At 35.3% G+C, this 13,658-nt stretch overlaps 1 protein-coding gene across 12 annotated transcripts in view; it reads left to right on the top strand.

Annotated features, from left to right (window-relative positions):
- Positions 1-13,658, top strand: part of LOC137244680 (uncharacterized) — a 416,557-nt gene that overhangs the window by 184,965 nt on the left and 217,934 nt on the right. The window lies entirely within an intron of this gene.

Here is a 13,658-nt window from a genome sequence, read left to right as displayed (position 1 = left end):
ATTTCTGTCAATTTTTATCCATCGCAACAAGATGCTGAATCAACTGCGCACAAATCGTTGATTCGTAGTTGACCGTTTTAGTAGTCAAATGAACAAAAAAAGTTGTTGCGACAGCTTTGTACGAAAGTGCCTATGTTGCCATATACATAAAAAAAATAAATATAAAGCGCGATTATCTCCGAAGAAATCTAAGGCCGAGATTCTCTTCCAATTTGCGTCGTGCTCCTCTTGATTTTCCCTACAAATTGGCCGGACGGGACCTACATGTTTTATGCCGACTCCGAACGGCATCTGCAAGGCAGGTGAGTTTTCACTGAGAGCTTTTCATGGCAGAAATACGCTCGGAGCGCTTGCCAAACACTGCCGAGGGGCGACCCCGCTTAGAAAATTTTTCTTCTAATTGAAAAACCTTATTTCTAAAATTTTAATGTTGCTTTGCCCGGGGTGCGAACCCAGGGTATACGGTGTGGCAGGCGGAGCACGCTACCATCACACCACGGTAGCCGCCATACACATCCGTAATATGTGAATATATAAATACGCATGCTTGCTACATATTCATACATATGTACGCACTTACTAATCGAACTTCAATTGTGCGTACATCAAATATGTTGGCACACATTAAACACTATACACTTTATTATTTTGTTTTATTAAACGCACTTTCACCAAGTCTTATATTTTATAATTTATTTAGTTTATAGTTTTGAACTTCGCTTTTCATAGAAATGAAAATAGTAGTCACAAAACTGATTCTCAATTCTTTCAGTTGCAGCTCAGCTCATTCCCAATTTCTTCTCTCGCATGTATTTGCCACACTCCACTTTTTCGAACAAAACCTTGTGGTATAAATGTTTGACATAACATTTTAAATAGAGAACTTGTAAGTTATAGAAAAGCAAAGAATCAAGTCGCAGGAAGGTAATTACATGTAATTCGGCAAGTTTAATTTTCGTAACACTTTAAGTTGAAACGATTCCAAAACAACTCAAACTTATATGTTGTCGGAAACATCAATATTAAAAAGGATGTTTTTTATTATCTTATTAGATTCGTTCGCGTGAGTGAAAATTCGTAAAAACTTGAACAAAATGTTACTAATTTAAGTACAAAGTAGAGAGCGCAGTGAGTGTAAAATTCTCTTTGAAATTTGCTCATATATTGACTCTTTATCGCTGTTGTATATTAACAAAAACATCAGTTAGATTGATTAGGAATCTCTAAATTTTACAGAATTTTGTTAACTTAAGAGCGACAATTTCTCTTCTGTTGAAAATCACTAAACTAATTTGTGCGCTTGACAAAGAAATCGGTCGAATTAACCATAATTCGATCAATTTTACCGAATCTCCGTTAAGTCAAGAACAACAGAATTGATTTGTTGTTTTTACTAGCACCATTTCTTTCAGTGTAGATATTTGTATAAGATTATCATGCAAGATCAATTAGCCGAGTTATTTCCTAACACAGAAAGAGCTCTTCGGATTTTTTTAACATTAATGATCACAAATTGTTCTGCCGAACGATCCTTCTCGCAATTAAAAAGAATCAAAGCTGCTGAAAGAGCTACAATGCGACAAGAGCGACTCGAGGTGTTAGGTATACTTTGCATTCAGTCAGATTTATTAAAAAAAATCGATATTGATGATATAATTGGTGAATTTGCCGAAAACAAGCGTATAAAACGACATGTTTAAATGTAGATGCTAATTTTATTGGTATTATTACATTGTGACAATAAAATGTTTATGAAATATATAAGTTTGTATTTTTTAATCGAAAAAAGAAGGGAACGGACGTGAAAAAATAGCCCCCAAATTGATGGTTGCCTAGGGCCCCGTTGAGGGTTAATCTGCCCATGTATGCAGCAGATCTGGGGTGGTGTACAAACGAAGGGGTGACATAAGGTCAAATATTTTTTTTTTTTTGCAAAAATAGCCTTAAAACTCTTTACACCACCCTTTTTAGTTTTAGACTGCTAAATTAATGTTGTTAACCAACATTGATCTATGTACGTTAAGTCTTGGCAATGACTGTTCAAACAAGGGGTTAGCTTTTAATCTCTTCAACAAAAAATTTTATTTAATTACCAAGTTAATAAAATGTGACATTACGCCTTTTTTTAATATGAATAAACATCAATTTGATTTATGCAAATTTAGATATTATCGTTAAAGTCGCGTGCCAGCAATGAGTATGAATGTATGTATGTATATATATGTATACCCATACATACTTAAAGTCAACATTTACACATATTTTCACTATGTCACACTACATACTTAAGCCTGTATGTATCTATATATGTATATGTATGTTTATATAGCGGCAGAAAGGTTCTTTGGCCTTAATCAAAATATTGGACGGACTAATCACTGGGCGCATTCACATTCATTGGTTGAGTGACAGCATTTGAAGTTATTTGAGTAGCATGCTGAGCCAACTGTCAAATAAAATAATTATTTTAAACTAGAAGACCCGGCAGACGTTGTCCTGCCCTAAATTTGGCCTATCTGCATACATTTTAGTAAGCTTTTTCCGTCTAACTCTGCCCTCCTCCTCTTCACATTTTCCTAATCCTTTTATTCACTCCTCCCTCCGTCTTTTTCGCTTCATCTATCTCCATCTTCGTCTCATTCTATCTCTTTCTCAATCTCCTTCTCTCTTTTCTCTTCTCTCAATTTCTTCTCATTCTTCTGCATCCCTTATTGCCTGTCCCAGAGGGTGGTATGTATTTTATTCCAGTCACAGTCCCAGTCCCACTCCGAGTCTCAGTCCCAGTCCTAGTCCTAATCCCAGTCCCAGTCCGTCCCTGAATAATATATTACTCTGTACTAAAGCACTCATCAACAGCTTTCATTTCATATCCATATTGAATGCGTTTTTAACCATTTCAACTATCGTAGGAGTGCGGGTTCGACTCCCACTCCCGGGAGAAAAGGCTTTGAAGAGATTTACAAGGTATAATCGAAACAGCTGTCGCCTTGTCCGTCCTGATGTCACGTTGTTTAAATTTTTCCCAAATCTATATATATAAAAAGAAGTGTACATATTGATTGTCATTCCATAACTCGAGAACGCCTCGACAGATTGCCATAAAATTTTTAGGAAAGATACAGGAAGGAGAGATGATGGTTAGTTGATTTTTAAATCCCAAATCGGTTTAGCCGTATATATATAAAAATCAAAGTCTGTGTGTGTGTTCGCTATGGAAACGTATTTCCCACACATCAATCATCACCAAATTCTGGTTATGGGTTCCTTCGATCAACGGGAAGGTTTTAGGCTAAAAATAATTTCGATATATAAAAGGGGCGTAGCACCTCCCATACAAATGGAATCTTTGGTACTGCATACCTCTGAAGGTATACATGCCAGAACATTGAAATTCAATGAGGAGTTATATGAGGTCAATCCCTAACACCACCAAGAAAATTCGGAATTTGGAGAAAGGGGCGTGGCACCTCCCATACAAATGGAATCTTTAGTAACGCATAACTTTGAAGGTATACATGCCAGAACATTGAAATTAAGTAAGGAGTTATATGAGGTCAATCCCTAACACCACCAAGAAAAGGCGGAATTGGGAAAAAGGGGGCGTGGAACCTCCAATTCAAATGGAATCTTTGGTACTGCATAACTTTGAAGGTATACATGCCAGAACACTGAAATTCAGTAAGGACTTATATGAGGTCAATCCCTAACACCACCAAGAAAATGCGGAATTGGGAAAAAGGGGGCGTGGAGCCTAAATTATAAAACACCAAGTAATTAAACGGAAGTATATCCGCACCACCTGAAAATATGAGTGTCACTGCATATACGTAGCATTTTATTATTACGTATAACCATTTAAAAAAAATTGCAATAAAATAATATTGCGAATATAAACTGAGATATAACCTATCCTGTATTTCAAGTTAGATCGAACTACACACGGAGTGCAAAACAAATTCAAAATCGGTTCTGTAGTTTATGAGTCCATCGCGGAGGGAAAGATTGTGACACGTGTTTTTTAAATATTAAGATTTTAAAGACCTATTAAATTAATTGATATACTTCACTAAAATAATAGGACATGAAATATTATTCAAAAAGAACACAGCGAATGTGCTAAACAGCCATATGAACATATTGAGCGATTGTCTTATGAAAAATGCATTATCAGCAATTTGACATCAAGTTCAAACTACATATTGCGTGGATCGGAAATTCCCAACAATGTAGCCCAGAGAGTGATCACTAAACACTTGCGTTTTCCGACTGCGCTTTACAGTAATGCTAAAAACTCTGCGCTCGTTGACCATCACTTTGTCACTTTATTATACCTTTCATGAAAATGAAATGGTATATTAACTTCGGTTCAATGTTTGTAACGTTGAGAAATATAGAAGATAGACTCACCATTAAGTATACCGAATTGATCAGGGCGACGAACTGAGTTGATATAGCCATGTCCGTCTGTCCGTCCGTCCATCTGTCTGTTTGAATGCAAACTAGTCCCTAAACTTTTGAGATATCTCAATGAAATTTGGCACAAGGATATATTTTTGTATTATATTAGACATTTGTCGGATCCGGTAGGATCGGACCACTATAACATATATCTCCCATACATCCGATCATTCAGATAAGACGATTTTGGTCATTCCTACCGCAATTTAGAAAGCATAAACGTGAAACTCGGTGATATATATTCTAATATATCATAGAAGATTTCCTGAAAAAATCACTTTGATCGGAGCTATATATAATATATATCCCATACAAACGATAGTTCAGATAAGGGGGTTTTTTGCCATTTTTTATTTTATATTTATCTTAAAAATTGTTTAGGTATGTACATCTGTTCACTATATATTTCTTATCTTACACATCCGATTATTTGGAGATTATGAACGGGATAAGATTATTGTTCAGAGCCATTCATGAAAGGTATGAAGTCTTCGACACAGCCGAAGACAGTCCCGTCCTTACTTGTTTTATTTTCTGTTCTATGTTTAATAGCACTTAAATAAAACTTTTGCGTAAATACGTCTTTGTCTATCACCAAATTACTATTCAAATCAATCAACAGAATATTTTAGAAATTTGGTAGGTAAGAAAGCCAGTAAACCAGTGAATGACCTGTAAAGTAGATAGCCATGGCGTCGTTTCTGACTAAGTCTGTGCATATAACAAATGTTCTACTGCCTGAAGGGTGGGTTTACACAGTAAGTATAATTAGATTGATGCTGGTTGTCGCTAATAAGAAGAAGAAGTAGTATCAAAATTTTGAATCGATGGTTTGAAATGACAAATTAGGTAGCTTGAATAGAAAAGTAAATACTAAACCATGGTGAATCCATACAAAAAAGTTAAATAGAAGTTATAACTAGTTAAAAAATTCGATTTTCTTTTTTAAATTTCGTAGAAGGAGGATGTTCTTTATGCGAGACTCTCCGAGTGTAGGTATCCCCTCCTCATTGAAGGGCTACCCATTAGAAACTAACCACCCACGGCCCGAGCAATTCCTCGTACCTTGGACCGTATTTAGCATTACTTCGGGTACGGACGCGTTAAGTTAGCTCCATAGCTTCTCCAACGCTAGATGGTTGGGCAGTCATCTTATCGTTTTGTGAGAAGTACATGTCTCGCATTTGTGCAGACTGTTTTCCATCTATCACTTCGGCAGGTCATGTATGACACTGCCCCGGGATAGGTCGCCAAGTATATCTTCTAACCACCTTCGCTGTTGGACTAAGTGTTCGCTTTCGAAGAAAGTATGGCACACATCGGGAGTTAGAGTTGTCAACCTTACGCATTTTGTAGAGATATTTACGGAAGTAACCGTGTCCTATGGAAATTTGAATCAAATCGGAGTCTACCGCTCCGTATGGTGCCTTCAACCTTGTGTTCAATGCAAGGATTAGCTTCCTGGTCCACTTTCCTGCGGTGCTGCTGCTCTACTGTTAGTGCCAGCATCAAATCTACTCTTCTGGCACCTGCATGGCAACAGCACATCTACTTAGATTCGCTATAGTGTGCCCAGTGCTTTCGTAGGTTCCTTGGACTTGCTCCGACAAGGTGAGCTTACTGTCCAACTTCACACATTCAGATATTTCATTTAAGTGCGTTTTCCTATTTGCTGGTCCCCAAGCTATGTTTGTGATAGTGGTGATACTAGTATTTGTAAGGGTAACAATATCCGGTTTCCCTGCTGAAGACCGTCAACAGCTATCCATCTATTTCGATCGTATACGGATCTGCGTGTATAAGGGGATACTTATGTCTTAAGTATGTACTTTCCTTCATTACACAGGCCACTCTACGAAGTTCCGGCTTGTTGAACAATGAATTTCTCAGTGGTACCTTTCATATAGCGTACACCTATGGAAACGAAGGTGTCCAGCGAGTGAGCCTGCACTAACCTGAGTAATCGCAGCCGAAATCTGTTTAGAAGTTAAACATAGACATTCTTACACCAAAACCCGAGTGTGTACTCAATCTACTGTTTTTATATTTATAGGGAGTTTGTGGAATCTTTGAACTACTTCGTAAACCAAAATTGAGATTATATAAATGAAATTAAAGGCTGTGAACCAAAAAGTAAAGGGGCAGACTTTTAATATAGCAATTTTCAAGTATTGCAAATTGAGCAAAGCATTAACGTTAAAAATGTTGTGCTTAGTAGGTTAAAGTATTTCGAAACTGCGGAATTCATATTTAATTTTTTTTATTCATTATTGTTCATCATTTGTGTACCGAAAAATATCGAGTTGCAACATTGGAATCATTATTGTGCACCAACAAAGTTTTCTTCTGTTTGTGCTACATTTTTCACTCTTCTTCTGCCACTGCATCTTCTTGAGCTATGCAACTCCACAACGAAGCGCCTCTTAATACATCCTTTACTGTCAAATTCGAACATTTTTTTAGATTTTTCGTGCAATTTATGATGCGATTCTGTTGTTGTTCGAGGCCTTCATTGCAATTGTTGCTTGTTTTAAGGTACTCACGCGACCCAAAGTCTGATTGTGGAATCCAAATGAACAGCAATAAAGTAGCATGCAACAATACTCACTTGATGTTCATTCATACATACATACAAACGACAGCAATGAAGCGGCAATTTCAGTTAAACAGTAGCAACAGTAATATTAGCAGATGCAGCAACAACAAATAGACACCAAATAGCTGGTCAAAATTACAGCAACAATGTAGAAGGTACACAGCTATTACGATAGCAATCGTGATGGTGGCAACAACAACAAGAACAATAACAAAAAATAGAAATCTAGGCACATGCTGCCAACAATATGTAATCCCGCAACCTCGACACGACTTCTGCTGTTACCTGTAAACAACGTAACGTTCATGCAACCACGGCACGTACAGTGGAGTCAGAGCAGTAATTCGTATGCAAATTGAATAAATAAGCATACACAATTTGATGAATATTAGGCCGTTTTATTAAAATTACAGTTTAGGTGCAAGGTGTTAAGCAGTCCACGAATTCCTTCCTTTCAGTACACTAAAAAAAACTGTCTCAGAACATGGGGAAGGTGAATGATTTTTGCCATAGAAATTTTTCCTCAGTGAAGTACACGAACTTTAAGATAATAAAAGATATGTCCATTTATATAAGCCGGGATTACTGTTTTGGAAAAATTACAACGCTTTGAAAAAGAAATTCCTATGTCGAAAAATCATTCCCATTTACAAAAAAAGTGGTTTGAGTATAGGGTTGACTATCCATATCAATTTATATAACTGGTTCAAATTATGTATATTGGAACGATTTTCCGTCATCCCTTGTCAAATTTGGTTTCGAGACAACCCGGTTTCGGCGTTGTGCCATCATCAGTGTCAATTTAAGTTTGTAACTTGTCTCACTCTCAATTCTTCAACACGTCACGCCTATTCCCAGTGCCACACAGTTTCGGTCCAAAGTTTGATATGAACCCTTTATACCACGTACCCAATTTCCTTAATGTAGGCGGGCGATTTCGGAGATATGCGATATGAAAGTTTCAGTTTGTATGGGATGTGCTACACTCTCTTTCCCAATACCTAGCACTTTCGCACGACATTTATGTTGAATGCTGAACTTAAACCTCAATTAACTTTTAAACCACTAAACGCACAAACACAAAAAAAAATCATTTTAAATCTTTTTTATTTGGCCCAACTTAATGGATCGGAATCACAGTTAGACCCGAAATGTCTGGAGCCAAGTTGCTCAATATGGGTAGTAGATCATTTTTAACCTATAAGAGCATACACAAGAATTTTATTTTCAGTAAAATTTCTAAAATTTGTCCCACTGTGCAATGCCACTATAATTATTAATTGGTGTTATTAGCCACTTTTTATTTCGGCTTATATATCGCAGCAATATTCGTTGTTAAGTATTTCCACTATTTGAAGATGTGCTATCTACTGGACCGAGACTTGCACTAAAGCAGGGCCCTTTAAACAGTGATGCTACACTAACAGAAAACTTCAGCCAGTTATCACATTGTATCTGCAAAGAAAAGTTCGAGTTTTCATAAATCACTGTCAAATGTAGGTTGTTTTTTTTTTTTAATATGGTATGGAGTTAATACGCCGACTTACCGAAGGTCCTTTGTTCAAGTCCCGGTTATATCAAAGTAATTTAGAATAGCGTTTTTCTAAATGAGACCGTTCTTCGGCTGCGGTTTGGAGAACTCTCCAAAAGCATGTTTTGAACTTGAAATTAGCACAAAGCTGTATTTAATATTAATAGTTTTCATGATAGCACACTGGTTTTTGCTAGATTTTACAGCGTTTTCAATCCTAAAATTCTTTTCCCAACCAAATTGCCCGTTTAGCAATGTTAATTTATTTATTCATAGCATCAAAGTCATAAAATTTATTCTTTCGTTGCAATTTATAATTATTTTCTTATTTTCATTAATCTATCAATCATTAATTATCATCTTTGCATTCCGCTTAATTTGTTTTGTTGCTTTATTGAAGTATGTAAAATAATAAATGCAAGTTAATTTAGTGACCTTTAATAATGTATCTGTGAGTTAAGCTGGCTCGAGGTCAGGTGTAATAAAACACAAGAAGTTCTTGTATAACCGATATATTTCGATTACCTTCGGTAATCGTCCTCAGGGCAACTATTAACAATAAAAAACAACATGAAGAGTACAAGGCAAGTACAAAGGCAAGATCCTACGTCTAGACTTCAAACTAAAAATAATCTTTTAGGTGACGGATTGTTTAAAATGGGACTTATTTCAAAGCCTGAGAGGAACAAGTTCATTACAGCAACAGCATTACCACGGTGAATTTACGGGCTACGTAAAATTCATAAAGAAGGTACACCTCTCAGGCCCATATCGCCATCCTACGGCCTTTGTACATATATTTCAAACATTTTAAAGAAATTAACATTACATTCGAGCTACAACGTAAAAAATACCATTGATTTTAAAGAAAAGATAAACAATACATTTATTTGTGACGATGAAAAACGTATTTCTTTCGAGTTGTATCACTGTGCCCTAGCATACCCACACAACTTGCACTTGACGTAATAAGAGAAAAATGGACAATAGTAGAAGAGTACACTAAAATACTTAGAAAAATGTTTATGGAAATAGTAAAGTTCTGCATTGAGGAAAATAGATATTTTAAATTTAATGACAAGATATATACTCAACTCCAAGGATTACCAATGGGATTACCGACCTCACCTATCATAGCAGACATATTAATGGAAAAGTTGTTGGAAAATAGCATTGAAAAGCTAATACAAAAGCCAAGATCTGTAGCAAAATATGTTGATGACATTTTTGCGATAGCAAAAGAAACCGAGGTACAAAACACACTTGACGTATTAAACTCCTTTGATCGACATATAAAATTTACTACGGAATTCGAAGAAGATGGAAAATTACCCTAACTGGACTCACTTGTAATAAGAGAAGCAAATCAAATTAAATTAAAGTGGTATAAAAAATCAATATCATCAAGACGCATCATCAATTTTAACTCCAAACACACAAAGACGATTATTATTAATACAGCAACGGGCTATATAAGACGAATGCTACAAATATCGGACGACACTTACCACAAAGAAATTATAGAAGAAATTAAATTACTATTAAGAGATAATGATTTTCCAGAGAATATTATAAAAAGTTTAATAAGAAGAACGCGATCAACAAACCGAGATCTTATACCAAAAACCCCAAAAAATATTTAAATCTGTTATTTACTTACCTGGTTTGTCAGAGGGTCTTGGCAAATCAGATTGCTATAAGAGCGAAGAAACAAAAATTGGCCATAAACCAACAAACACTCTAAAACATATTTTCAATAAAACAAAATCAAAAATAACGAACACCGAAAAAACAATGTTTTATATAAAAATCCTTGCAAAGGTAATGATAAAGAATCGTGCAATACATTTATGTGGGCACAACCAAAGCAAAATTAAAAACTCGACTGTCACAACACAAATCTGATTATAAACAATGTAATTCTACTAACAACCATAAAACAGCTCTCATGGCCCACTGTGCCAGCAGTTATTACAGTCCGAACTTCGACGACGCACAGTGGCGCCTCTGCCGTTAAAGCATGGCAAAAATCAAAAAAATCATGAAAACGTTCGCTAAATCTAATACATGTCTCTAATAGATAATTTTCCAGGGATCAAGAATATACAACTGTTTTTTCACAGAAAATTATAGTTTAGCAGGTAGAGCCGCTCAAAGTTGACCAATTTTCAACTTTGGGAAAAATTTGAAAATTTTCTTCATTTTCGTTGTATTTAAAATGGTTTTGTGAGTAAATAAAAATGTTTTTTTTGTTAAAAGTTGACGGATATACCTGTTTTTCGAAATGCCTATTTTCAGGCCCTTTTTAAAATTTTGATGGAAAAAAAAATGTTAAAATATATGGGCCCGTCAAATTAACAGTAGTTATTTGTGAAATATTCAGTTACCTAAATTCATAAGGTCTACCTGCGTTCAGCTGCAACTTCAATTTTTACATCAAACAAAGTTAAACAACCTTGGGCATAAATACGCGCCTGAGCAGGTATATATAATTCAGTACGGCCGTAAGGTCGTTTTTGTTATTGGAACTTGTTAACAACATACATTTTTTTAGTTACGAATTGTATACCTGAAATTCATTTTAATAATTTGAGTAGGTATATAAAGCTATCCATCATACAATGCACATGATCATTCGTCTTTTTGAGATTAAGGAACTAAGTATTCTGTTTACTTAGATAAAGTAAATAGTATTTTTAAATATAGTTCACAGTTTAATATTTAGTCAGATACACTCGAAGCCAATTCTAATATGTATCTAGAAAACTCGAAACTATTTGCGGTGTTTAAATCTACAAAGTCAATACGGGACTTCGTTTAAGCTATTATGAGAAAATTAGCGAGTGAAACAAGTATTAAAGAAAAGGAAGGCCTGGAAGAAAAAATTGGTTTACAATACATTATGATAGAAAGAAAATGGAAGGGCGTCTATCGTAACAATTCAAAATTTCTAAGTAAGCATTAAAAGTGGCTAGCTGACGAAACTTTTTTGGACGAAGAAACGCCTAGCACGTCAACCAAACCAACTAGAGGGAGACCAAAAAAACCATAGAAGAGTGTTCTACCTACACAAGGAAAAGGAAGCAGTCTGATACCACAAAAGCTATGGGCACGACTTATCTTTCAGAAGCACTGACTATTAAATATAAAAAAGACGAAGAAAACGTGAAGTCTCATATAACAGAAGCAGTTGCGGTAGCAAGTCCAGTGCGACTGATGAGGATCAAAAACAGCATTCCCACGCCACCAAATGCGCTACCTAGGAAATACACTCCCGAAGAAGCTTTGGCTCTGTTTATAGATCTCGGTTTAACGAAGAAAAAAATATATTATATTGCGTAAGTCATTATTACAACGTAATGCCGATATTTTACCCGGATACAAAAAAATTATTCAAGCCAAGAATAACTTAACCGAAGTATCAGCTGAAATTGAGCTACAAAACCTAATGGATCATAAGTCTACACGACTCCTTCAAAGTTTTACTGAAGAAAAGTTGAAATCACTGCCAAAGGATCCAGCATTGACAACTAAGTGGGGCTGTGATGGATCATCAGGACAAAGCGCATATGAACAAAGAATAAATGTAGGCGATGAAACAATTACAGATAGTACAATGTTTATGGCTTCTATTTTTCCATTACGACTAAAAGATGACGCTACAGAATATTGGAAAAATTCACGTCCGTCATCAACTATATTGTGCCGCCCGATATTATTTTAATACGAGAAGGAGTCTTCGGAACTCATAAAAGCTACAGTGAGTGATATAAAAAAGCAAATTGCCAAATTAGAACCAACAATAATTGAAATTAAAGAGGGGAATGTCATTAAAACAAAACTTGATTTTCTTCTAACAATGGTCGATGGAAAAGTTTTGAACTTAGTAACAAATACGGCATCTACAATGAAATGTCCAATTTGTAAAAAGAGCCAAAAGGACTTTGAAAATCTTGATGATTCAATAACTGACGAACTAAATTATGAGTATGGAATATCTCCTTTGCATGCTAGAATAAGATGTATGGAATTTGTTTTGAACCTGGCTTATACACTACCACAACAAGGGGAAGTTTTCGACGACAATACAACAAGTAAGGACAAACAAAAAAGGAGAAAAAAATAATTCAGGATGCATTATATAAAGAGATTGGCCTTAGAGTTGACTGTCCAAATTATGGATACGGAAATACAAATGATGGTAACTCCTCAAGAATATTTTTTGAAAACGATGAAGTCACTGCTCTCATAACAGGAGTTGATAGAGATATTGTGAAAAGATTAGGAGTAATTTTAAATATTTTAAACTGCCACGAACCATTTGGAGAATATGCATCTAAGGCTACAGAGTTGCTGCATCAAAAGTATCCTGAGAAGAAACTTACACCAACGGTACATAAAATTTTAGCACATGGAAAAGATTTAATGGAGTACCAGTGCTTACCATTAGGAGAATTGTCTGAAGAAGCTCAAGAATCTAAGAAGAAGGACTACAAAAGATATAGATGTATGGATACCTGCAAAGTATCACGAGTTAGACAAAACGAACACCTTTTCAACATGTTAGCTATCTCTTCTGATCCAGACATATCATTTATGAGGTATGTAAGAACACAAAAAGATCTTACAGATGCGTATAGCTCAGAATTGGTTGCTTTGTTAGATATATGTTCCAGTGACGATGACTATGTTAAGATAAAATAAGTTTCTCACTTCTTATCACAACAATGAAAAAGAGATTTACTAATCAATTTTGTTACTTTATTGAAAAATAAGATATCTATGTACAAGTTAACTTTTTATTTCACATAAAAGAATTAATTAATTTAGTAATTTATAAATATATACTTTTCGTTATTGCATTTCTCTAAAGTTTGTCAAATTTATTTTAAAGCTTAGGCAATTCGCCTTCAAACGAGTATTAATTTTGTATAGAAATCAATACGTCTATCGAGTTTGGTACAAATTGGTAAAGCGATTACTAAGATCAAACTTTTTAGCATAAATGGGCAGTGCCACTCCCCTTTTCCAAATGTCGTTGGCTGTTTAATCTTTAGCTCAAATAAGATTTCA

This window comes from Eurosta solidaginis, chromosome 3 (genome assembly GCF_040869045.1).
Source record: "Eurosta solidaginis isolate ZX-2024a chromosome 3, ASM4086904v1, whole genome shotgun sequence".
NCBI classification, from domain to species: Eukaryota; Metazoa; Arthropoda; class Insecta; order Diptera; family Tephritidae; genus Eurosta; species Eurosta solidaginis.
Note: the sequence above shows the minus strand (reverse complement) of the source record. Positions and strands in the feature narration are given on the sequence as shown.